This window comes from Watersipora subatra, chromosome 5, assembly GCF_963576615.1.
Source record: "Watersipora subatra chromosome 5, tzWatSuba1.1, whole genome shotgun sequence".
Classification (NCBI taxonomy): Eukaryota; Metazoa; Bryozoa; class Gymnolaemata; order Cheilostomatida; family Watersiporidae; genus Watersipora; species Watersipora subatra.
Genome location: NC_088712.1, coordinates 13,693,924 through 13,719,633, shown reverse-complemented (window position 1 = coordinate 13,719,633; position 25,710 = coordinate 13,693,924). Strand labels below are relative to the sequence as shown.

The 25,710-nt window shown below is 40.1% G+C and overlaps 1 protein-coding gene across 1 annotated transcript in view; it reads left to right on the top strand.

The window, feature by feature from the left end:
- Window positions 1–25,710, top strand: part of LOC137396947 (arylsulfatase B-like) — a 258,649-nt gene that overhangs the window by 219,243 nt on the left and 13,696 nt on the right. The gene's annotated exons all lie outside the window — the stretch shown is intronic.

The window sequence follows — 25,710 nt, the reverse complement described above, 5'->3', positions numbered from 1 at the left end:
ACGAGGATTTGCTGCAAAAATTTGACACCTAGTTTTAGCCAAAAGCTAACATAGCACACCGCGTCGTTAAATTCAACAGTAGGCAGCAGCAGCCACATGAGTCAAATGAGGAATACATATGAGAATTGAACTACCTGATGGAGAAATGTAGCTTTGGAGAACAGAGTGATGACAATCTGAAGTACAGGCTATTGACAGGAATGAAGGATGAAGAGCTGAGTTTAGATCTACAACAGCTATCAGATGAACAGCTCGCGCTGGCTGCAGTCATGACTAGAATGAGAGCAAAAGAGAATATTCAGATTAACCAACAAGATATAGATGCTGTTGGCAGAGCACAAATGCAAAGTGGAAAGCTGGACAACAGAGCAGCACAGTGAGTAGAGCCGATTACAAGTTCGCAAGGGTATGGAGGGCCATGCGCCAAAGCACCAATCAGCAGCAGCATAAAAGAGCAGAAATGAACAGCAGAGTGTGTGAGAGATGTTTGACATCACATAAACTGTACAACTGTCCAGCATATGGCAAAATTTGTAAAAAGTGTGAAAAAAGGACATTCCGCGAAGGCATGCAACACAAACAGTAAGCCTGCTTCCTACCCGCCTAGAGGCCAAATCAATGAGGCAAGTGAAGATACCTACTCATGCTTACGTGACAACTTGGATTACAATAATGCTGAAATAGATATAGGAGCAGTAGCAACTGTAAGTGAATGTAAAGATTCTGTATGGTTTGTAAATATTTTTGCTAGAGACGTATTGATTAGGGCTAAGGTAGATACTGGAGCTCAGGTGAATGTCCTGAGTAAATCTGATTTGGTTGAGGTTAGGTAAGGAGCATGAAATTTTTCCTGCAGAAATCAGTCTGTCAGCGTATAATGGCTCTACCATACCTACAATAGGGATGATTGTTTGTGCTTTGCCTATCAAGGTAGTAAATTTAAAGCAAAATTTTATGTAACGGCAAATCCTAAGTGGTCAACTCTAGTGGGGCTAGGTACGCTGCATGACATAGGGGTGGTGAGTTCTCAGGTGTATCATGTCACAGAGCTTTGTGTGCTTGATGGTTTTGGGGATGTTTGTGAGGGTCTTGGTAAAGTCACTTCTTACAGACATACAATAACACTGAATGATTCAAAACCAGTAGCATGCGCTAGTCGAAAGGTGCCAATACACCAACAATCGCAGCTGAAAGCTGAGCTAAAACGTTTAGAAAGCCTAAATATAATAGGTAAATGTAGTGAGCCAACAGAGTGGGTGTCACCTATCACTTTAGTGCCAAAACTCAACAAAGATATCAGGTTAGGCTTAGATCATGCACACCTCAACAAGGCTGTAATTAGGGAATTCTATGCACTTTCCACACCTCAAGAGATCTTTTCTAGAATAGGAAATGCAAAGTATTTCACTGTTGTTGATGTGAAAAGTGGGTTCCATCAGATAGAGCTATGTGACAAAAGACAGAAGCTGACAGCATTCAGTACACCATTTGGTAAATACTATTACAAGAGATTATCTTTTGTTTTGACTTCTAGTGCGGAGGTATTTCACAAGGTTTTGGCTGAAAACTATCTCACCTATATGGTTTAGAATTATACATGGACGACATGCTAGTGTATGGTGACACTAAGAAGTATGCGAAACTAGGCTAAAGGCGCTCTTGGAAGTGTGCAGGGAAATAGGGCTTAACCCTTTCGTAAGTGATGCGACATTAATGTCCCCCGGAGTTTTGAGCGAACAGACATTTGTCATTTGGGAAATCCCAAAAGCCGTTATTCGTCAGCCGTTTTGTTATTGGCTATTTTTGTTTAGTTCATCAAATATTCTTCTAGCTTTATATTATTAAACATAATCTTATTGTGTTCGCTATCATAGTCAGTCAAACCTAACAAAAGAACAAAGTTACTATGGTTACTACTACGGCGATCCACTTCAACCGAAATATCTTCTATCGCGAACTACTACTAACGAAACAAAACTAAAACTATTATCGAAACAAAAAAATGGCAAGTTAAACGAAACGACCGCGTCGGAAAATTGCTTCTAGAACCAACTACGAGGAAGATATTGCTGATTATGTGATAGAAACTGATGAATCTTGTTCCAGTGGAAGCGATATTGATGTCAATGATTTCGATGTGGAGTCAGAAACCGGTAGCGATTGTGATGAATCTGAATGTGCCGACGGTCATGATCTAACTACTAGTAGTGCTACAACGTGGGAGAGTGTGAACGATCTAGATGCCGACTCAGTCACTCTGAATAGTTTTACTGGAACAAGTGGGCCTATTTTCAATCCTGTTGAAGACACTGAACCTGTACAGTATTTTTACAAGTTTTTTGCCCCTCTTACTGAAGGTGGACAGTCTCTGTGGGAGCTCATTGTAATTGAAACAAATAAATATTACCAGTATTATTTGTCACAGAACCACAAAATCAAAGCAAATAGTAAAGTCAAGCTATGGAAAGACATTGATGTAAAAACTATGCGGGCTTTTATTGGCATACTATTGAACATGAGCCTTGTGCATAAGCATTCATTCCACTCATACTGGGATACCACTCATTTCTCACAGGACACGCCAGTGTTTAGAAAAACATTCAAACTGGAAACATTTAAACTCATTCTACGTTTCTTTTATGTCTCAGACCGTAACAAAGAACCAAAATGGTGTTTTCCTGAGCATGACCAAATATACAAATTCCGTCCAGTGTTTGACCATCTGAATGCTGCATGGTCCCAGCAGTACAAACTGCCATGTACAATATCAATTGATGAGTCTATTGTTGGATTCAAGGGTCGCCATAACCTTGTCAAGTATATACGAATAAAGAAAAAACCAACAATAAGGTCCAAAAGAATATAACCTTTGTGATGCAAAAACAGGCTACTGTTTCCGAACCCTCTATCACACGAGTGGAATGCCTACATCAGTTCACGGCCAGCCTTACAAAGTGTGTGAAACGTTGATGTCTGGCCTCTTTGAGAGAAATCACCATCTCGTTGTAGACAATTATTACACCAGTGTTCCGCTCTGCAAAGAAATGTTGAAAAAAGGCGTGTATGTCACAGGCACAGTTCAGGCCAATCTTAAAGGACTTCCACAGGAAATGAAACATAAACTAAAACAGAAAGGAGACATTATTGCATGCAGAAAAGTGGGCATGCTAGCGATAAATTGGATGGATCGTAAACAGGTACGATTACTAACCACTCATGCATCTGCTAAACAAGTGGAAGAGGTGCGACGATGATTCGGTGACACCCGAACTATCCCCCAGGTGGTGCAGGAATACAACGCAGAAATGGGTGGCATTGATATGAGTGATCAGATGACAGATGCGTATGCAGCGGAGTTTCGAACAGTAAAATGCTGGAAAAAGTAGTGTTTCACTTGATTGACAGAACTCTCACAAATGCACACATATGTTACATATGCCAGTCCTATTTGAAAATTCAAATAGAACTGGCAAACTAATGACTCATCACCAATTTATTATCGATGTTGTCGAAAGTTTGATTGGCGACTACAAGGAGCCACGCAGTCAAGTTGGAAGACCAAGTATTGGCACACCTGCAAGCAGAAAAACTGATAGACACTTTCTTGAAAGCATTCCGGATAAAAAGCGAAAAAAATGTGAAGTATGTGCTAGCAACCGAGGTGGTGGAAACTACAAAGGCACCAGAATTACAACATGGTGCAAGGACTGTGGGGTGGGGTTATGCAGAGGTGACTGCTTCAAGAAATATCACATGTAGTGACTTCTATATGTGTTAGTTACATGTATTTTAAATTTCATGTAGTTATTCCTGTAAATAAAAAAGTTATGACGTTTTATGTATCCCTATGTACAAATTGTTAGTCGTTTTGCAAATAAATTCACTCTGTACACAAAGGTTTAATAAATCAATATACTTGCGAAAGGGTTAAGCTAAACAAAAAATTAAAAATCTGCAAAACAGAGGTAGTGTTCTTAGGCCATGTGCTGTCTGATAGTTTGTCACCAAAGTGGGATAGGGTTGGTGCAAATTTAAATGTGAAATCACCGAGCACCAAGAATGAAGTGATGCGATTTTTGGGCATGGTCAATTATCTGAGTAAGTTTTGTGAAGATCTAGCTAACATGACTGAGCCACTATGCCAGTTGGTCTGTGAGAATAACAACATAAAGTTGGTGTGTTAGTGACCTCATCTCCAGGTTATCCCCAGTCTAATGGTATGGCTGAGGCATATGTCAAGATAGCTAAAAAACTGGTTGAAAAATGCAAGGGTAACCCAGAGAAAATCAACACAGGTTTGAGGAATACAGAAATACACTTATTAGTGACAAATTACCAGCACCATCCGCAGTCTTACAGAGTACATGTATATAGGACAAGCTGTCATGGCAGTACTGCACACTTACACCCAGATCATATGATTACACGAAGTTGCAAGCAAACAGAGAAGGCATTCAGACGAAGCATGAGATGTGCTATGATCGCAAGGCTGGAGGTGAATAGGAAGTGCTAAAGAATGGGGAGCAAGTTAGGGCACTCATAGGAGATGATTGGGTGTTAGGAAGTGAAATCCAAGTGTGATGAACCTCAATCATATATCATATCATTGCAACTGATAGAGGTGACTTTAGGAGAACTCGAAATCACTTTCCAAAGTCAAGTGAATCAATTGGTGTAAGATTTGCCATGCCATGTAAAAAATTAGTCCAACCAGAGCTTGAATCACAATTTACGAGCACTGACATAACGCCTGAGAACAGAGAAACAGCTCGTACGTTAGAACTTGAGCAACAGTACAGAACCAGGTCTAGCAGAGCTGTGAATGCACCCGACAGACTGGTTTATAACAATTTCAAATAAGGCATGCTTTGTGTTTGTGTAGGAAGAGTAAAGATATAGTGGGTGTAGATTAGAAAAAAAACTTAATAAATATTAGTGATATCCTAGATAAGCTTTAGTATTATTACCAGTATCATTTTTGTAGACATGCCAAAGACAATAATCTAATAACCCACAATGTAGTCAATGTTATGTGCAGAACTTTTATAAACCAATAATACTTATTTTATCCTTTGAAGCTGTTTGTCTTTATACTTCTCATAGAAGTATAAGAATACTTTTCATAGAAGTATAAGAATGTAATTTTAAAGGACTGTAACATCCTCCAATATATTATGTCATCTTACGCATGTGTGACACATTTCTTATAATTATTAATAGATTAGGTTAGTATTTGTTCTATGAGAAAGGAGATGTCTTGTGTGGTTTTCATAATAGGATATCATGATAGTGAGTTAGCTCCGCCTACTAAGCGCTTATGGATTTATTGTACATTGGACTGTGGATTACAAGTCAGTGGCTCTCAGATGTTCATTGAATAAACAAACAAGTTGTCTCATACATTACACGCTAAATCATACGTATACCTATATATATACCTGTATATATACCTAAAATACGCCATGCACCAAACACAATGCACCCTGCTACTGGGGTGCATTGGGACAATTGGAAGCTTGTAGGGAAATTGAAGTCTTGCCAAAAGTTTCATTAAGATCGGTAAACAATCGTAGCTACATATAGAAAACATATCAATGTTATAATGTTCCAAATTATAGCAAAATCCAACCAGAAAATTCAAGTGTAGACAAAAATTATCGTTTTTCATCCCAGTGTAACCCCCCTCCCCTAAGCTATGCTTGCCATTCCTTAAGCTATGCACACTTGAGAACTCACAAGTCGTTATTGGCTTCAAACAATCACGGAATAGTTTATAGAAACCGCTTCACATATATTCATACATGGATATACTTACTCTAACACACACATCACATTAGAAGGTCAAGATCGAGCATGGCGGCAGGTTGAAATTTTCATCGCCGATATCGATTTTGAAAGTATAAGTATGTTTTTTATTATTGCCAGCTGCGGGCATTGAAATGATTGACGATAATCTAGATGACACCAAAAAATCTACGAGTGCGAAGTTCTATGCAGTGGCCAACGATCACAAGCCTGGTATGTATGAAAATTGGAGCTTAGCTGAAAAGCAAGTTTAACACTTTAGTGGACAGTGCTTCAAAAGCTGTCCTACTTTAGCTAAAGCCGAAGACTTTATGCTAGCCAAATTAAAATGCAACCCTCCTGACTACTATATTATGGATTATTCTATTCCCACTCTCTAATGAACAGCTTCAGCATTCCAGAAAACTACTAGAAAACAGGAAACAGTCCCACTAATATAAAACCTACTGATGCTAACTCCTGTAGTAACTGCTCAAAGCTAGAAAAGGTGGTCAGTCAGCTGACAGAAAGAATCTGTAAAATAGAAAATCAGCTACCAACACAAAACAATATTCTACCGGCATCTACTTGTACAAAACTAGAAGAGCTTCAAGCCAAAATCACTTCTTTAACATTTCAACTTACTGAGATATAAAAATCGAATCAGACTTATGCCAATGTTTGCACTGCACAAACAGATATTCCAAATCATAACACTCGGATACAACCATTTGCACTCCAACATCCGCGATCAACGGAAATACTCATACCAATAGTAATCCTATGGTAAACTCTACAACTAACCTTGTTACTGATGAAGTGAAATCATATAGATAGGACAACTCTCGATAGAGGAGCTGCCTGAAGAGCTAAAGATGATAACAGCCACATAGATGAAGACCGTGCGGCTGTCTACCGGAAATCACCCTTTAATGAACAATTGTGTAGCAGTAACGATAGGATAGGGCTGCTAGATGGTACTGTTTGACTTAGACTATCATATAATATCTGTTGGTTATTTTTATTGTAATAGTATAGTCGTAAGTACCTTTTATAATTATTTTTAATCTGGCGATGGCAATTTCTTTACGCATTACTCTCGTATTTAAAGCATGATATCCACTCGTATTTAATCTACATTTATCTACCCGGACTGAAGAGCTCAAGACCGGGTATACAGGAAAGCGCCATTCCTAAGTAACATTATATTTTTATCATGCAGCTCACATCGACTTTATCACAACTACTACGTATCATATTATTATTGCATTATTACGGTCATACCTATATAACATTGTTATTATCGTTACTGCAATTGTGTTACTCATAATACAAATATTATCTCGCTTCTATACATTACACTGCCTACGCTTGCTGGCTAATTTCTGTGAAGGTTGGAGCAAAATCTCTGAATTTAAACAAATTCCTTTTACTACTACACCTCCAGCTAACAGAATCAATGCTAGTCAACTCAAATCAAGTAAAACATTTACTACAGTATGTAAACCTGAAAACTGTATTGTCATAAGCCCAAGTGACGAAAACCTCGACAAAAATCTATTCAAGCACACTAAACAAGACACGATACGGCATATGTTATGCGTTAACCATGGTCCTCTCATAATAGATATGGTCAACAGATACAAATTTCACTCGCCAAATCCGAGATTTATAGTACAACTCGAATTTGCAGAGACAGCAGCTAAGATCACCGAAGACTGGAAAGCCGATAGTTTTGGTGGCTCAGCTATTAGAATGACTATCGACCCCACAAACTCATTGGAACATATTGGTAAGGTAAAAGGAGTTCCTAAAGATTTACTTGACTGAGAAATATTTAATGCCATACAAAACAAATATTCCAGTGCCTCATTTTTTAGGCTTATCAAAGACCAGCAACTACTGCGTACATTGAAAATAACATTCAAAGATGAACTCCAGCTAAAACGAGCAGTAAAAAATAGCCTATTACTTGCCAACTTAAACATGGTCTTTATAGTAGAGCATCGCTATGCCAACACAAACCTCAATAGACACAACAATGTTAGTTAAATTTGTCGGATTACCCATTACTCAGGTAAACATACGAGGACTTTTTAACAAAATCTACTTTTACTTGAAGGCGTTTACTTTGCGAGTTTACTTAATGTCATAATATGATGTCAGTTAACATTGTTTAGCTATGGTCATTTCGTGGGTTAACTATGGTCATTAGTTGTGGTGTATCACAGGAAGGTGTGGTATACTCAGGAAAGCTGGAGCGATTGGATCAAACGATTCCAAAGATTCAGACAAGCCAGTGGAATAAATGAAAAAAGTGCCAGTCGAAAAGTGCCAGTCTTTAATCTATGTAAGAGAAGACGGAGAAAAAAAGGTTTTCGCGCAGCTGACAATATTAACACCATCTACAGAAGAAGCAACAGCCAACCCAAGTAAGTTGTATGACAATACAGTTGAAGCGTTCAACAATTACTGCAACCCAACCAGCAATACACTTCATTATCAAATTATTCTTGGCAGCTGTGTGCAAGTTATGGGACAAACAAATGAACAATTCATCCGTGAATTGTATGAGTTAATCAGTAAGTGCGGATTCAGTCCAGAACAACAAAATATTATGCTAAAAATGAGATTACTGGCTGGAATGGAAGATAAAGCTCTTTCGAAAGAGTTACAACTTGATGCAGATGTAACTGTGAACACCATCAAGGCAAAAATGAGAGCAAAAGAGACTATTTTACGAAATCAGCAAGTGGAGTTAGATGGCGAGAAAACAGTGGCTTCTCTCCAATGGCGAAGCAATTGGAGACAAGCAATATTTTGACGCATCCATGGGTCCAAGTACTTTTCATGTCTAAATGGAAAGCAAGGTTTTCGCCAGCTCGTTTTTGAAGAAAAGTCATCTAAGCTGACATGTTTTTTAACACCATTTGAAAAAAGTTAAATACTTGAGATTGGCAATCGGCATCACTAATGCACCTGAAATCTTTCACCAACTTATGGTGGACTTGCTGAAAGGTATTGCCGGTGTAGAAGTGTACATTGATGACGTGCTGATTCATGCTAAAACTTTAGATGAACATGATGCAAGGTTGGAAGCTATTCTGGAGCGCCTTGCAGAAGCCGGCATTACTTTGAACAAAGCAAAAGGTGTTTTCTGCCAAAAAAGGGTTGTTTTTCTGGGCCATGAGCTATCTGGGAAAGGTATCGGTGCACACAAGGATGAAATAGTTACATTATGGCAGTAGACTATTTGACTAAATGGCCCATTGTTAAGGCCCTGAGACAGGCAACATCTTGTAGATGTGCGATACAGGCTTTAAGAGAGATTTTCGCTGATTGGGGTACTCCAGAGAAGTTGATAAGTGATAATGCCAGTTAGTTTACGTGCTTAGAGTTCCAACAGTTTTGCTTACAATATTGTGTAATGCACAGGACCAGCTCTCCATTGCATGCAACTGGTAATGGCCAAGTTGAGCCCACTATAGGTACAGTCAAGGCAATGATGAAAAAGTGCATGAATGCAGGTGACAATTGGGTCGATGGGTTGCTGGCTATTAGGAACACTCCCATAGCAAATGGCTTGCGATTACCCGCTCAGTATTTGCAGGGTAGGGTGCTACGGGATAAAATTCCAGTTGCTGCTAAACAATATGCAGTGCAGCCATATGACTTACTGAAGCTACGAAAGCAGTCGGGTGAGCAAAAAGAGCAAGACAAGTTTTACTTTGACAGTCGGGCTGGAAACGAAAAGATGCAGTTAAACAAAGGGCAATATTGCTATTTTAAAATGACCGAAGGACCGTGGGTTAGAGGAAATGTAGGTAGTCAGGTAAGCGAGCGTTCATATCTGGTCAGAAGGCCACGTGGGACAGAGTACAGGAAAAATTGAAAAGATATTTGTAAAGCTAGTAAGGTAAGTGAGAGTGATGTGTCTAGTGATGCAGGTGAGGTAAATATGGGCGGTTAGGAGGTAAGTGCTGATAAGGAGATGCCAGCAGTTGTGCCACCAGAAGATATAGCTGCCCGAGATCCCCCTCGTTTTCCGTGACCGCATCGTGAACATAGGCTGCCATCCAAATATCAGGACACAATTGTTTATTTCAAATAGCTGGTACTTGCTCTGAAAAATGCTGTGAATCATGAAAAATCCTGCACAATTTCATGTGACATTTTCGACTTATGATATTAATCGTCTAGCTACATATGCATAAAGTTTTCTGTCATATATATTATACTTGTAGTGGTAGTATGCATGCAGCATGAATCACTTCATGTTTTAGCTTAGCATATATTATGGCTAATATGGCTTATTGCTACTATGCATGGAATTTGCTATCATATATTATATCTGTAATAGAGTAAATCGCAAGCAGCATGAATAAGTTCATGTTTTATTTTAGCTTCATTTTATCTTTAGCTTACACACACCGTTGCTTAGATATTGTTTGGATTGGGTGAATATTGCTTTTGAATTTTCTCACAACGCAACCAACCACAAGTCGTATGTTGGAAAAAAAGGAGATGTCATAATATGATGTCAGCTAACATTGTTTAGCTATGGTCATTTGTTGGGTTAACTATGGTCATTAGTTGTGGTGTATCACATCCTATTTCATCATGTTGTTTTTAATATCCTGTGTGAAATGTTGTTATATTATTTATCATATTATAAATTTAAGAGTTGTGTCTCCTTGCCTAGGTTTTGGTCCAATGACGGGAGGATCATGTGACTCCGTTATGTTATCAGTTTCTATCTTGAGAATAAAACAATAAGCTTTGTTTTAATCAATCACGCTCTAATAAATACTATATTAATGAGAATCTATGACACAGCATAACATAACATGGTGTCAGACGGGTGCCAGTGACCTTAATGCCTACAATTGCTTGTGTTTGCCTGGCCTCCGGATGCAAGCAGCTGCACTAAACAGCTAAGTACATCAATTGAGTTGTTACTATAATTTTACTAGTGTGATAGCACTAGTAGCAGTTCATTTCTTGGCTTGGTTTTGAAATGGCTAGTGATGATGAGGAGGAAACTACAGTTGCAGCAGCTCCAGCTAGACTCCCCTCGCCTATTAAAGTGGACACACCCACGCCTATGGACTTTGCAAATGCTTCCACAGCATGGCCAGAATGGAATAAACGATTCCAACAATACAGAAACATTAGCGGTCTCAAGGCGCAAGAAGTTCAAGTGCAGATCGACACGCTGTTGTATATCTGAGGCCCAGAGAGCAAAGACGTATACACACAGTTGAACATAAAAGAGGAAGGCATAACTCTTGATGCAGTTCTTACAGGTTTCACTGAATACTTTCAACCCAGAACAAATGTGCTAAATTATAGAATCCAGTTTTATAATCGTAGACAATCTAATGAAGAATCAACCGAGGAATATATCAGAAGTATTCATTCTCTCGCTGTGAAATGTAGATTTAACGCTAATCTCACACAAGCAGACATGATCAAGGATAGACTCTTGTCAGGTATGCGCGACACATCCTTGAGCGCTGAGTTACAACTGGATGAGGCAGTTACTCTAGAAACTGTAACGTCTAAAATGAGAGCAAAGGAAACAATAGAAAAACAAATGAAGAAGGAAGCTCAGGTGGCAGTTATCAAGTCCAGTAGCAAACCATCAGCGCATAAGCAGCCCACTGTATAACGGGATTGCAAATATTGTGGCCGGTCACATCCGCCACGTGCATGCCTAGCCTTTGGAAAAACCTGCAAAATCTGCTCAAAAATAAATCATTCTGCTGTTGTGTCAGCAGAGGACGACAAAAGCTGACGAAGTGATCGTTGAGGAGCAGGCTGAAGCATGTGATAACTCCGACTTCTGTATCGACACTCGCAATCTCCAAATACATTCGATTGCTGTTGAAAAGAACATGATAACTGTAGACGGATTTTCTGTAGATTTAGGTTTAGATAAGGAAATATTAGATGTTAGCAATGAATGGTTTTTGGATTTAGAAGTGAATAGTAAAGTTTTGAGTGCAAAAGCCGACACAGGTGCTCAAGCTAACGTAATATCTCAAACTGAGCTTCAGAGGGTTTTGCCTGGGGCCGCAGTTGTGCCTAGTCGGACGCGGTTGACGGCATATTCCGGTCATGTTTTGCCTGTTTTAGGTGTCACAGAAGTACATGCTAAATACAAACAACAGAGTCAGACTATTCTATTTCACGTATTGGAATCGGGCTTTAAAGCACGCACATTACTGGGCCTACCATCTATTCAACGATTGGGTATAATCAACACGGTCTCTGTGGTTAGTACTAATCTTAAACTTCAGCTGCAGGATATCACAGGTAAGTGTGACTTAGCTGACGAGTTCGCAGATGTTTTCGATGGGTTCGGTAAGTTGGAGATAACTCATACTATTACGCTTAAACCCGATGCCCAACCGATTAGTTGTGCGCCCACAACAGTGCCACATGCTCTCAGAGGTAAGCTAGAAGCCGAGTTGGATCGTCTTATGTCGCTGGACATTATCTGTAAGTGCATAGAGCCAAGCCCATGGCTGAATCAAATTGTTCCAGTCTTGAAGTCAGATGGATCACTTAGAATATGTCTAGATCCCCAACATCTAAATTTCTGCACAATTAGAGACCGGTTTTTTGTTACCTACCATTAGTGACATTTACGCTAGGTTAGCAGGGTCTACTGTGTTTCGACTTTAGACGCACAGGCCGGGTTTCACCAAATACCTATTGATGAGGAGTCGTCTAAGCTTACTGCATTTCTGACACCTTTTGGTCGCTTCAGATTTAAACGTTTACCCTTTGGCATAACATCAGCCCCCGAGTTTTTTCATAAAACAATCGCTGAGTTGGTGAGTGATATGTCAGGAGTTGAGGTATACATTGATGATATCTTAATACATGCCTCAAGTCAGGTAGAGCATGACAAAAAGCTATGTGAAGTTCTAAGTAGGTTCAGAAAAGCAGGTCTAAAGCTGAACATGAAAAAATGCTGTTTCAGTAGGCAATCTGTCAAGTTTCTCGGGCATATAGTGTCAGTCACAGGTATCAGTCCTTCGGACGAACGAATCCGAGCTATACAGGAAACGATTACTCTGTCAAGCAAGACAGAGGTAAGATCCTTCCTTGGGATGGTAACCTACCTAGCCAAGTTTTGTCCCAACTTGTCAGAACACACCAAGGTGCTGAGGGACTTGTTAAAAGACAGGGTTGAATTTTGCTGGGATGTTGTCCACGATAAGGCCTTTGAAAATGTGAAAAATCTTGTCAGTCATACCCCAGTACGCGCTCTATTTGATCCAGACAAAACAGTCGTAGTTAATGTAGATGCAAGTTCCCATAGCCTGGATGCTGTCCTGTTACAAGATGGACAGCCAATAGAATTTGCTGCACAATCACTGATGCCTACTCAGTGTCTATATGGGCAGGTAGAAAAAGAAATGCTAGCTGTGCGATTTGGGTTAACTAGGTTTCAACAGTATGTGTATAGTAGGAACGTTACAGTCGAGTCTGATCACCAGCCACTGGTTAGTATAAACTGAAAACCTCTAAGTGATTTGACCCCTAGGCTACAGCGCATGCGAATGCAGCATTACCCATACGAAGTGATTCACGTGCCTGGTAAGCATATGTACATTTCAGACTACCTGTCCAGGTCCTGTAGGACTAGTACTTATTTAGTTGACTTGATATTTGAAGATCCAATGCCACAGATTTGTGCAGTGAGAATTGAGTCAGCAGCTACTAATGAATACATTGAGGCTACAAGTCAGAATGATGCGCTGAGAGTAGTGATGCGGTACGTTAGGTTAGGCTGGCCAAGTAAGAAAAGGCAGTGTCAAACTTTAGCAAAACCATATTGGCAGTTTAGGTTAGATCTTAGTCTATATGAAGAGTTGCTGTTTTACGGTGATCGATTGATAATTCTCTCACAAAAGCAAGCTGAGATCATTGATCGTTTGCATACCAGCCATCAAGGCATAACTAGAACTCAACAGCGAGCTAGACCTGCTGTCTTTTGGCCGGGTATGTGTAATAGAATCATGGACAAACTAGCGTCATGCAGCATTTGTAAGCAACACGACAACGCTCAATGCAATGCCCCGTTGATTCCTGCCGAGATTCCCGAGTATCCTTGGCAAACTATAAGCAGTGACCTTTTCCAGCTAGGTGATAGTCATTATTTACTCAATGTAGATTACTATTTTAAGTGGGTTACAGTCGCTAAACTAGACGATTTAACAAGCAAAAGTATCATAGCTGAGTTTAAGAAACAGTTCGCAGATTATGGTCAGGTTGGAACCATAAGATCTGATAATGGTCTGCAATATAGCTCTAGAGATTTTAGGGAATCTGCGGCTCAGTATGGCATTGATAGTCACATCACTTCTTCACCTGGTTATGCAAGGTCTAATGGTCAGGTGGAGAGGGCTATTCAAACGGTCAAGCGACTCATGACTAAAGCAGTCGAAGATGGTCAGTGTTTCTGGAACGCATTGCAGATGCTGCGAAACACTCCTTTAGCCGGTAATTTGCCTTCTCCAGCTCAGCTATCACAGGGTAAGACTTTATTTGACGGCATTCCCACACAAGCCAAGTGTCTATTCCCTTGGGCTTACAATAGAGAAGAGGTAAGAGCTAATTTTGAAGCAAGACAGCGTAGTATGAAAGCCAACTATGATTCGAAGACGCCAGAGAGAATAGTGCTTTCTGAGGGCCAGCCAGTGCGTTTTCGATCACAAAAAGGTAATCGGGAGCCTGCAATCATAAAAGAACATAACACTCAGGCTAGATCTTACTTATTAGAAAGCAAAGCCACTGGAATTATCATCCGTAAAATTAGAGTGCACTTAAAGCCAGATCAGTCACAATTTACGGGTGAGTCTGAGGTTGTTAAGGATCCTGGACCGGTCATTGATCCTGGTTCCGAATCTAAACCCATCACAGAGACCGAGTTTAAATCAAGTCAGCCCTGCCCAAGTTCTGGTACTGTTGTTGATCACAAAATGGCTTCGAGTGCTAAATCACCCGTTGGCAGTGGAGATCAGGCTCGGGTTGTGGGGTCACCTGCTGTCCGGCGGACGCGATGCGGCAGGCCGGTTATGAAGCCTGTGAGGTTTCGTGATGAGATATGAAAATTTGAACCGTGGTAGCATTTATTTTGCATTTGTTGTTTTATAGTTATTTCGGTATTAAACCTGGTCGGTTTTGTAAAATGTTTTAGTTTAGATAATAGCTTGAGCACTATCCATATATTAGAAAGAGAGATGTTATATTATTCATATTATAAATTTAGGAGTTGTGTCTCCTTGCCTAAGTTTTAGTCCAATGACGGGAGGATCATCTGACTACGTTGTTATCAGTTTCCATCTTGAGAATAAAACAATAAGCTTAGTTTTAATCAATCATGTCACAGGTTTTGTAATAATATAAGGGTTTTTGCAGACACCTGTATTATGCCTTATTGGAATCCCATTATCCCTATTGTATAGCTTTGAATGTGTTTTTTATTAGTGTCATTTTTGTGGGCTATTATTACATCCACATTGCTGCAATGTTTATATACCTGCTTACAATGGACCATTTGCGGCAGATAATAATGTTTGTACAACGTCTATTTCTGCATGATAAATTCTTGTATCTTGGTACTCAATCAGTTATTGTTAGTCAGTCAAGCCTTACAGACAAATATATGCATACGAACCTGCAACATGGCGTCGTAGGCAGGATTTAACAAAGAAAATAGACTTCACAGAAACTTCACAAACAAAATGAGTTCATTGAAACCACCAGCGGAGCTAGATTTCAGCAGCTCTCAAAAGGCTTGGCCGGACTGGAGGAAGCGTTTCGAAAGATACAGAAGCGCTTCAGGGCTATGCGAGAGATCAGCACAGAGACAAGTTGACACGCTGATATTTGCCATGGGAGAAGAGGCTGAAGCTATAGCAGATCAAATCCAGATTAGACCACCTAGAGAAGCAGACGAAGCAGCAGGAATTGAAGCCGAAAATGCAGAAGAAACATTATACCTGAGAACTTTAGAAGGGTTCGATAATTACTTCAATCCTAGAAGCAACCACTTGCACTACGCTGTTCTCTTTGGGTCACGTCTTCAACTTGCCGGAGAAACCAACGAACAGTTTATTAGAAACTTACATGAGCTAGCCTCTAAGTGCAGCTGGAATGACGACCAGAGAAATGACATGCTGCGCACTCGCTTACTTGCCGGAATGAGAGACAAAGCACTAGCCCGAGATTTACAGATCAATCCCGACGTTACACTCGAGGAAATCAAGCAACAACTTCGCACTAAGGAAATAATTCTGGAGAACCAAAAAGCGGAAATAGATGGCGACAAAGCTACTGTACTAACTACCCACGTTCGCTTTCACAAAAGAACATCACATCATTCACATGCCAAAACGCAATCTCACCCAACGACATCAGGAAGAAACTCGACGACTATAAACAGACACAGTAACAATCCTCCATATATTCATGGATGTAAATACTGCGGATCATCTCACGACCGAGGAAGATGCCCTGCATATGGCAAAGAATGCATGAACTGTAAACGCCGGGGACATTTTGCCAAGGTATGCAAATCTAAACAGCAGGGCTCCATCGCATCATCTCACAAGAAACGTGTAAACGAACTTTCGGTAGCTTCCAAAGAAAGCCTGTGCGACGGAGACGTAAGTGAAACTTTCTACGTGCATGCTGTAGATAGTCCTACTAACCATGCTAGACCAGTAAGTACTAATCAGTCAGACAATAAGTGGCTAATTAATGTGAAGGTTCATGGCAAGCCTATTGATGTTCAGGTTGACACAGGTGCCCAAGTTAGTGTGATGCCCAAACAAATGTTTTTAGAGTTAGGCTTGACACGGGTTGTTAGAACTGGAGCTACATTAGTGGGTTTCTCGGGGCGGGCTATACCAGTTGTTGGCAAGGCTGAGTTGAGTGTTGAAATTCCTGAAAATGGTTTAAGCACAGAAACAACATTCTATATCACTGAGACTAGGGACACAACTCTGCTAGGGTTACCTGCTGTCAGAGCACTTGGACTAATACCTAGCATAGCAAAAATTGCGCAAGCTTCCAAGCCTGATGCCATTGCTATTTCTGACATGGTATCAGAGTTTCCTGCAGTTTTTGAAGGTTTGGGATGTTTTGAGAAACCAGCAAAATTAGAGTTGAAACAAACGGCAGAACCAAAAGCAGTGCCCCCTCGACAAGTGCCTCACCACATGCGACAGAAATTAAAAACAGAGCTAACAAAACTTGAGAATTCTGGTGTCATAGTTCGTGATCACGAGCCCTCACAGTGGCTGACACCATTGGTAATAGTGAATAAACCGAATGGTAACATCAGAATATGCTTAGACCCACAGTATTTGAATAGCCAGTTAATTAGAACTCAATGTTCAATTCCCACCAACACGGAAATATTTGCCAGGATCTCAGGGTCCAAGTACTTTAGCACTTTAGACGCTAAGCAGGGGTTCCATCAGATACAACTAGATCATGATTTCTCAAAATTGACTAGCTTTGTCACTCCATTTGGCAAGTATAGATATGTAAGGCTACCCATGGGTGTAAGCAATGCACCTGAGTTATTCCATCAGCGCATGGCAGATGCATTGTCGGGTCTTGAAGGGGTGGAAATCTACATTGATGACATTCTTGTACATGCTGCAACAGTAGATGAGCACAACGTAAGGCTTAGGAAAGTGCTAGAGAGATGTATGCGGCTAGGCATTACATTGAATGCAGAAAAATGTGTCTTGTTGAAACAGTCTATTCAATATTTGGGCCACAATCTAACTGCTGAGGGGGTGCGAGCATGTAAGTTAAAAGTCGAAGCAGTAAAAAACATGACTGTGCCAGAAGATAAGAAAGCAGTGCAAAGGTTTTTGGGATTTGTTGGCTACTTGTCAAAATTCATTCCAAACTTGTACGAACACACACACCCCTTGAGAGAGATCAGCAAGAAACATGCACAATTCATTTGGGAATCCCCACAATTGAAATCATTCAACCAAATCAAAGAGCTCATAAGTGCAGCACCAACACTGGCATTTTATGATGAGTCTAAGCCCATAGTGTTGTCAGCAGACAGTTCTTCTCATAGCCTAGGTGCCGTTCTAATGCAGGACGGGAGGCCAATAGAGTTTGCAGCTAAGTCTTTGACTGATTGTCAGCAGCGTTACAGCCAAATTGAAAAAGAGCTTTTGGCTATTGTTTTTGCTTGCAGCAGGTTCAAATATTATTGTTGGGGACGTGAAAAAGTAGTGGTAGAGACTGACCATCTTCCACTCATTGGATTGCTGAAGAAAGATATCAATGGCTTGTCTCCCAGACTTGCTGCTATGCGCCTACAGTTGTTATCGTATCCACTTACTGTCGAGTTGAAGTACAAGCCAGGGGCAGAAATGGTGTTGGCAGATACTCTGTCTAGAGCTTGCCGTGAGGGCACTGACCTCCATGATGACCTACAGGTTGATCCATTATTGTCTGTTTGTGAAGTAGTAATTAGATCAGCTGATGTGATGAGCAAGTATCAACGCGCTACAAGTAGTGACAAGGAATTAGCAGTGGTTAAGCGCTACGTAGAAAATGGATGGCCTACATGCAAGAAAAGTTGCGCTGCAATGGCAATGCCTTACTGGAACTTGAGACACAACTTGTCTACTCTTGATGGTGTGGTTTTCTATGGTTCAAGGTTGATCATACCTGTTGCATTGCGCGACGAGGTTGTGGAGTCATTGCACACAGCTCACCAGGGTACAACAAAAACAGTGCAGCGGGCTTCACAATCAGTGTTTTGGCCTGGTTTGAGACGTAGGATAGAAGAGAAATGCATGTCATGCGAACCATGTCGCCAGGCTGAGAGGAATGAGAGAAAAGAGCCTTTGATACCATTCTCAGTGCCAGACTATCCATTCGAGGCAATAGGTATTGACATATTCCACTTGAATGGAGCAGACTATCTGCTAGCTGTTGACTATCTGAGTAAGTGGCCAATAATAAAGCAATTAGCTAGAAACATGTCAAGCAAAACTGTTATCTTGGCACTGCAACAAATATTTAGTGATTTTGGCACACCTGCACAAATTGTTTCAGACAATGGGCCACAGTTCAGTTCTAGGGCATTTTCAGAATTCTGCAAGGGAAATAGCATTGAGCACAAATCCAGTTCACCTCTCCATCCTTCAGGAAATGGGCAAGTGGAGAGAGTAGTAGGCACAGTGAAAGCTATGATGACTAAATGTCAGGCTGAGGGCAAGAGTTGGTATCCAGGCTTAACTGCACTTAGAAATACTCCTATCAGTGAGGAGTTGCCCTCTCCAGCTGTGTTGTTGCAAGGCCGTAAGCTGCGCGAAAGAATGCCAGAATCTGTTGATAGTTACAAGGTTATAGGCTATGACTTGGTTGATGTGCGCAAAAAGTTGGCAGCTCGGCAGTGTCAGTCAAAATACCACCATGATAGGCACAGTGGACCAAGCAAAACAACCATCAAACTAGGCCAGAAGGTTTACTTCAAAACTGCTCAAGGCAAATGGATCCCAGGGGTAGTTGTAGAGGTGGTAGGTGAGAGATCATACGCAATTGAGGTAGAGGGTGGACAGATATTTCGTAGGAACAGGAAGGACATCAGGTTAGGTAGTGTTGAACATCCAACTAAAATATTTAGCAAGTCGCTGCCCAGTGCTGTGCCAGCAGCTGGAACTAAGGTACATGCACACACAACTCCTAGTTCTGTGCCAAATCAGAATGTTAACATTCAAACTCATGCTTTGCCAGCAGCCCCCTGCACTTTGGAGCCTTCTGGGGTGGTGACAGTGCCACAATCTAGGTCAGGTCGTACTCTACGGAAACCTGGAAAATTTAAAGACTATATTTTGTATTAAAATGGGCTGCCTGCTTGTCGTATGAACCTCTAAATAGCTTGCTATATGTGTATTAGTAATCACGCATATTATAACCATTGCTTCACTGCTTGAATTTATGGGAAAGGAGGTGTCACAGGTTTTGTAATAATATAAGGGTTTTTGCAGACACCTGTATTATGCCTTATTGGAATCCCATTATCCCTATTGTATAGCTTTGAATGTGTTTTTATTAGTGTCATTTTTGTGGGCTATTATTACATCCACATTGCTGCAATGTTTATATACCTGCTTACAATGGACCATTTGCGGCAGATAATAATGTTTGTACAACGTCTATTTCTGCATGATAAATTCTTGTATCTTGGTACTCAATCAGTTATTGTTAGTCAGTCAAGCCTTACAGACAAATATATGCATACGAACCTGCAACAAATCACGCTCTAATAAATACTATATTAATGAGAATCTATGACACAGCATAACAAAACAATGTGTCCTCAGTTAATATCCCAGTATTGTCAAGAACAGTCTACTTGTATTCATTCAATATATACTGTACTCAAGCATAATACATCGTTTATACACGTCAATATACGCAATAATTTGAAACTTAACCAAGCCATCGAGATGATTCTATTGATTCTATGTTACTTTCCAAAACTCATGTCGAACGATTTTTAAATATTTTATTAACTTATAATAGCGGTGGTCAGCGCAGTAAAAATGACTGGGTTTTAATGATCAATACTAATATTACTATGAGTTTTGGTGCTTTTGGCCAGTTTTGAATCTAAAAGCCTAATAAAATGGTACAGAAGACTGGACACTGTTGATTTACGCATACAGTTCGACTACGGTACTAATATCGGCCAATATCTGTGACATCTCACCGGCCCCGTGACTTTCGTATACTTTATGTAACTATTCAGAATCCATACGTCAAGATAGCCTGAGTTGCGACAATTATAATCATATAACATAAACTATTGGGTCCAACTTTTTACTTGTTATTGATTCGCGCTATTCAAGGACGTCAATAGTATTTTCACTTTACGGCTAAACGGGAATAGATAACGTAGTTTCGCTATCTTTATGTTTATAAATCGTACTTAAATTTATTATTTGTAAGATTTGTAAAAAAAAACATTTCTGTAGTAGAAATTGGACTTTGACAAAATACCGTGACGATTGAAAATTCTGCTCAGAATGGAATTTTCTCACTAGGATCCTCTTAGTGAGCATCAGAATCAAGTATTAAAGTAAAACTATTGTTATGATTATGAAAAATTATTATACTTTTTATTTACCTGATTGCAAAACCACAGCGCCTTGTACATAAAATGCACTTTCTGTGTCTACGTCGAAGTGTTTATGTATATTAAGTTGTCATTTTCAGTCGCTGTAATCTTCATACATGTTAGTTTTGTGAAGGCATGCGTAGGTGTATAAAGGCTTGTGATAGTAAGTCATAGAACTCGGTGATCGGGTTATGCTTTATATGTGCAGAGGTTTTACTTTGTGTTGGTAGCTGTGTCATTTTTAGAAATATTACTGTCATTGTTTAGTTTTTCAATAAAGTGAAATCAGATACGATTGTTCCAGAAGCAAATATGTAGTGCTTTGCAGTTGGTTAGCAGTCTCTGATGAAGCCACGCTTCTCAGTTTTTTCTCAGCTTATTGTAAAATAAACGGCTGGGTCTCTTTACTCTCCACAAGGCAGTCAAACAGCAACACCGAGTGTTAAGTGCTAATAAAAATTGTATTTATTTAATAAGAATATAAGTATACATGCATGACATGCAATCAACCAAGAATATACATGCAGAGAGTGTGTGCGCAGTACGACTGCATCAACGAAAGATTTCTGTTTTTCTGAACGACCCCTTTTATGTTTTATGCATGGTTTGTTCTCTGTAACCAGGTAGGTACCTGTATATAATGTTAAATAATGTGCAGGTACCTACATGGTTACAACACTGCAGAATAAGAGTGTCCGTGAAGTCCTGTATAGCTTATATACCAATAGTCCTAGAAAGCCAATAAAGCCGTTAACCCAATACTGTTGTAATCTGTTAGCTTTAACATCATTGCAATTTTGTCATTGACCTGGACTCCTGGTAGTGTTTCACCAATGCCGTAGACATCTTCATATATTATCAAAACAATCCAAAACAATCAAGTTACAAACTTCCACAATTAAAACTACAAATTTCCTTCCATTCCAAGTAATCCATCACCTCTTTCGCTTCTCAATGACTCTTTCTTTGCAGCTAGGTCAAGGGTCTCGGACTCATATTGACAGGAGCAGGCATCTGTCGTACTGACAGGCTTGCTGCTTTTGGACAACCCTGAGGTCTCAAGAGACTCCTATAGGGAGTTTTTAGCAACACCTACAATTTCCACCCTGACCACAGACCTAGCAAGCAAATGGACTTTCACCTTGGCCATTTCAGCTAAGATGCCTTGGAGGACGACAGAGCTTTTTTATTCTTCACTCAACTCCACTTTTTCCTTCTCTAACTGTTCCATCTGCTTCTCAAATCTGTGCTGTAACCTCTTTCTCCCTATTTTAATATTTTTTTATTTTCACTTATTTTTTTCTAATCCAAAAAGTTGTCGCTTTTTTAGGCTCTTCAGTTCTCTGTTTAGCGTTCGACTTCATCACAGTCCACTGCCCATCATCTTTCATGCCTCATGTTCATTGTTTTGGTTTGTCTACTACACTATTAGCATTTTAATAATATACCATAACCAGATCAACCCACCTCTTACTCCGTCTCCCCGACATGGTGACAACTACAGTTTCTTCTACAGGCTCTAAGTTTCTGTACTATTGTCAGCATCGTCATTAATATCATGACTTGAGTTGGTTTTAACTCAATATCATCAACATCCTCCTCAACATCATCACCTTCACTATAATCTGCAATATCATCATTTCTAACTGTATCTTCAGGTAATAGTAAGTAAAATTCTTCTAGGCTGTCACTATTACAATCCTGTTTTAAAAGAAATAAATGTTTTTTATTTCTCCTAATTTCACTATTTTCTGTTCCAACCCAGTAACTGCGAGAGTTATGTTCTCTTATCACTATACCCTTTTTCCCAGGAATTTCTGGTGTTTTTATCCAAACTAGATTACCAGGACAGAGGTTTGCTAACCCACTAACTCAGTATTTCTTGGTCCCACCTTTCTTTAATCTTAGATTTCCTAAGTAAATTATTCTTTTAAAATTTTTCATAATCTATGTCATTGTCGTATGGTACACCTAGACTAGACCTAATTGGTCTAGTGAACATGAGCTGCCTAGGTGAGTATCCAAAAGACAATGGAGATGTACTATAAGCTAACAAAGCTGAAGATTTATCTGCACATTTTGTTCAAAGCTTCTATAGTTTTCACAGAGCTTTCTGCTAACCCATTGGAGTGGGGTATTTAGGGCTACTAGTAACTACATGAAATCCATACAATTCATCAAAATTTCTGAATACATTACTGTCAAAACATGGTCCGTTATCAGACTGAACCACTCTTTGTATACCAAAATTCGAAAATTCTTTGTTCATAGCTGAAATAATTGCATTAGATGTCTGAGAAGCGATTGAAATAGCCTCGATCTATCTTGAATAATAGTCCACAATTGATAAATATAGTTCATGTTCAAATACATATATGTCTGATCCAACTACTTTCCAAGGAACAGAGTGTGGTTCACTGACACACATTGGTTCATGTTTAATATCCCTGTGCATGATACAAATATTGCAGGTATCCACAAAGTCTCGAATATTATGACTAAGACCAGGCCACCAAAAATGTTGCTAGGCTTTCCTCCAATATTTACTAACACCTTGATGACCTTCATGAGGTTTATGAAATAATAATGTCGCAAAAATTCAGGTATGTAAATGCGAGATTCGTAAAGCAGCAAAGTATTAAACAGTTTTTACATTTTTGTTCAACTTTGTCAAGTTCGCACACATCCTAATCTTACCACCAGGTTTTAGCATGGTGGTAAGTCTGGAACACCATTCAGTAGGTCAACTGGTTCAATAATACCACTAGCTAACATTTTGTTTAGTTCTCTTTTAGCTTGATCCTTAAAACCAGCCGCAATCGGTCTGGATGTAAATAAACACTTACGTTCCATATTTTCTTTCAGGTTGATTTTAAAAGTACCAGGAATCGTTCTCAAAGTCTAAATAACGTCAAGAAACTTCTTTCTAGGGTCAAAATAATCTTTGCACATATTATTAACAACAACAAGCAAGTTTAGCTGATGTAATCCTAAAAGACTTTTCCTAGAGCCTGTTAAAGCATACACGGGAGTGTCGACAGACCTAAAAGTGCTATTGATTTCAACTGTACAAACTCCAGCTACACATAAAAAGATCCATCTGCGCTATATAAACTACGTTCAGGTTTACTCAAATTCAGACCAAGTAGTTTACTGGTCTCTTTTGTTACCGTAGAGACTTCTGCTCCTGTATCAAATGTAAACTCACATTTTTTTCTATTTACTTTTAAAGCTTGTTAATTTTTCATACCATATAGCCAATCTTTATTGCTCTTAGTGAATCTTACTTTAGGTAGACTCTTTCTAAAACTTCTACACTGCCTACCAGGCTTGTAGCTATTTCCCGATGGGCTTCTGATACTACTACCACTGCTGCTATATCTCTTACAATCACATCTAGACTCATGTCTCTCACTTAGCTTGTTGTGAGGAAAATCCTTAGAAGTATGGCCTTTCTTTGGTCAAACATTGCACCTAGCACTCGAGCATTCCCCAACATGATCTCCCTGTTACATGCAAAGCAAATAACGTTTTTACCAGGGGAATTATATCGCCTAGGTGAGGACCTTTTATAACTTTGCTTATAATATAAGCAAAGTTGAGATATTATGTGTTATATTACAAGTGGAGATATTATCTCCACTCCGCTGTCATCGATCCGGGGAATCTGGCAGGCGTCCTGCTCGGTGGTTCCTTCAGCTGTTAGCGATTGACACAAAAACTCTCTATCCACTTTCTAGCCCAGCTCCACCGATAAGCTGCCACTACCAGTCACTACCACCAGCTGGTTCGATGAGCCTCTTGTTCAAAAGCTCCCCAACATACGCTCAGCCTCCACCTCTTTTCTGGGGAGGGTAGATCCCCTCTGTGAGTGGAATGTAAATCTCCACCTCTGAGGTCTGGTGGAGTGGGGTTGGCTAAGTGCTTGGGGCGAAGTCAGCTCACTGTTACTATCGCCAAGCCAAACAGGCCTATCATTTTCAAGCATTCCTGAAGCTGCCGAGCCGGCATTTTTGGATGCCCACAAAGTACGACTGGCCCACGTACTGTGGGTCGGTCTTACTGCCTTTAAGGTAGGCTGTCTGGGTACTGATTTGTCTTCTTTTTCACCTTCCCCGGGCTGGACCTGGGGCCACCCTTCTGGAGTTGGCTTTTGAAATGCCGAGTCAGTGAGGGTAGACGACAAGAAACAAGTCGGCCCGGTCATATCGACAGGTGTTCGACGCTGTACTAGCCAATGTAGGGGCCTGACAGGTTGCCGTACGCTACTCAAACTGGCCTTTCCACGTGGCAGGCGTGCTCCTGAAAGGAGGTGCTTGCGGCCCCCTCACGGTCCTCAGCTTGTTGCAAGCCCGCCTTGGCGAGAAGCCAAACCAGGCGTGAAGCGCGTCGAAGATGGCTTCCACGTAGTCGGCTTGTTTGCCTTTCTTGAGTTCTTCCTTCAGAGCTACCTAGAGGTGTTGCAGGAGGTCTATCGCTGCTACCCTGATCACGGTACTCTGCCGTTATCCATTACACTTCCAACACTAATCGGTCTTGAGTTTGGTAATGAAACCAGCACAATTAATGACTGATATTGACCCTAATGACTAGCGTTTATTTATACTTAAATATTACTCTATGGCATGTTGCTTCCTTGCTCAACAGGCATCCTGCTCAACTTTTGATCAAAGCGTTCGGGCTTACAAGTATGAATTTTATTTTTTTCCGTGAAATTTTCTGGTTTTGTTTTAAAGCATAAT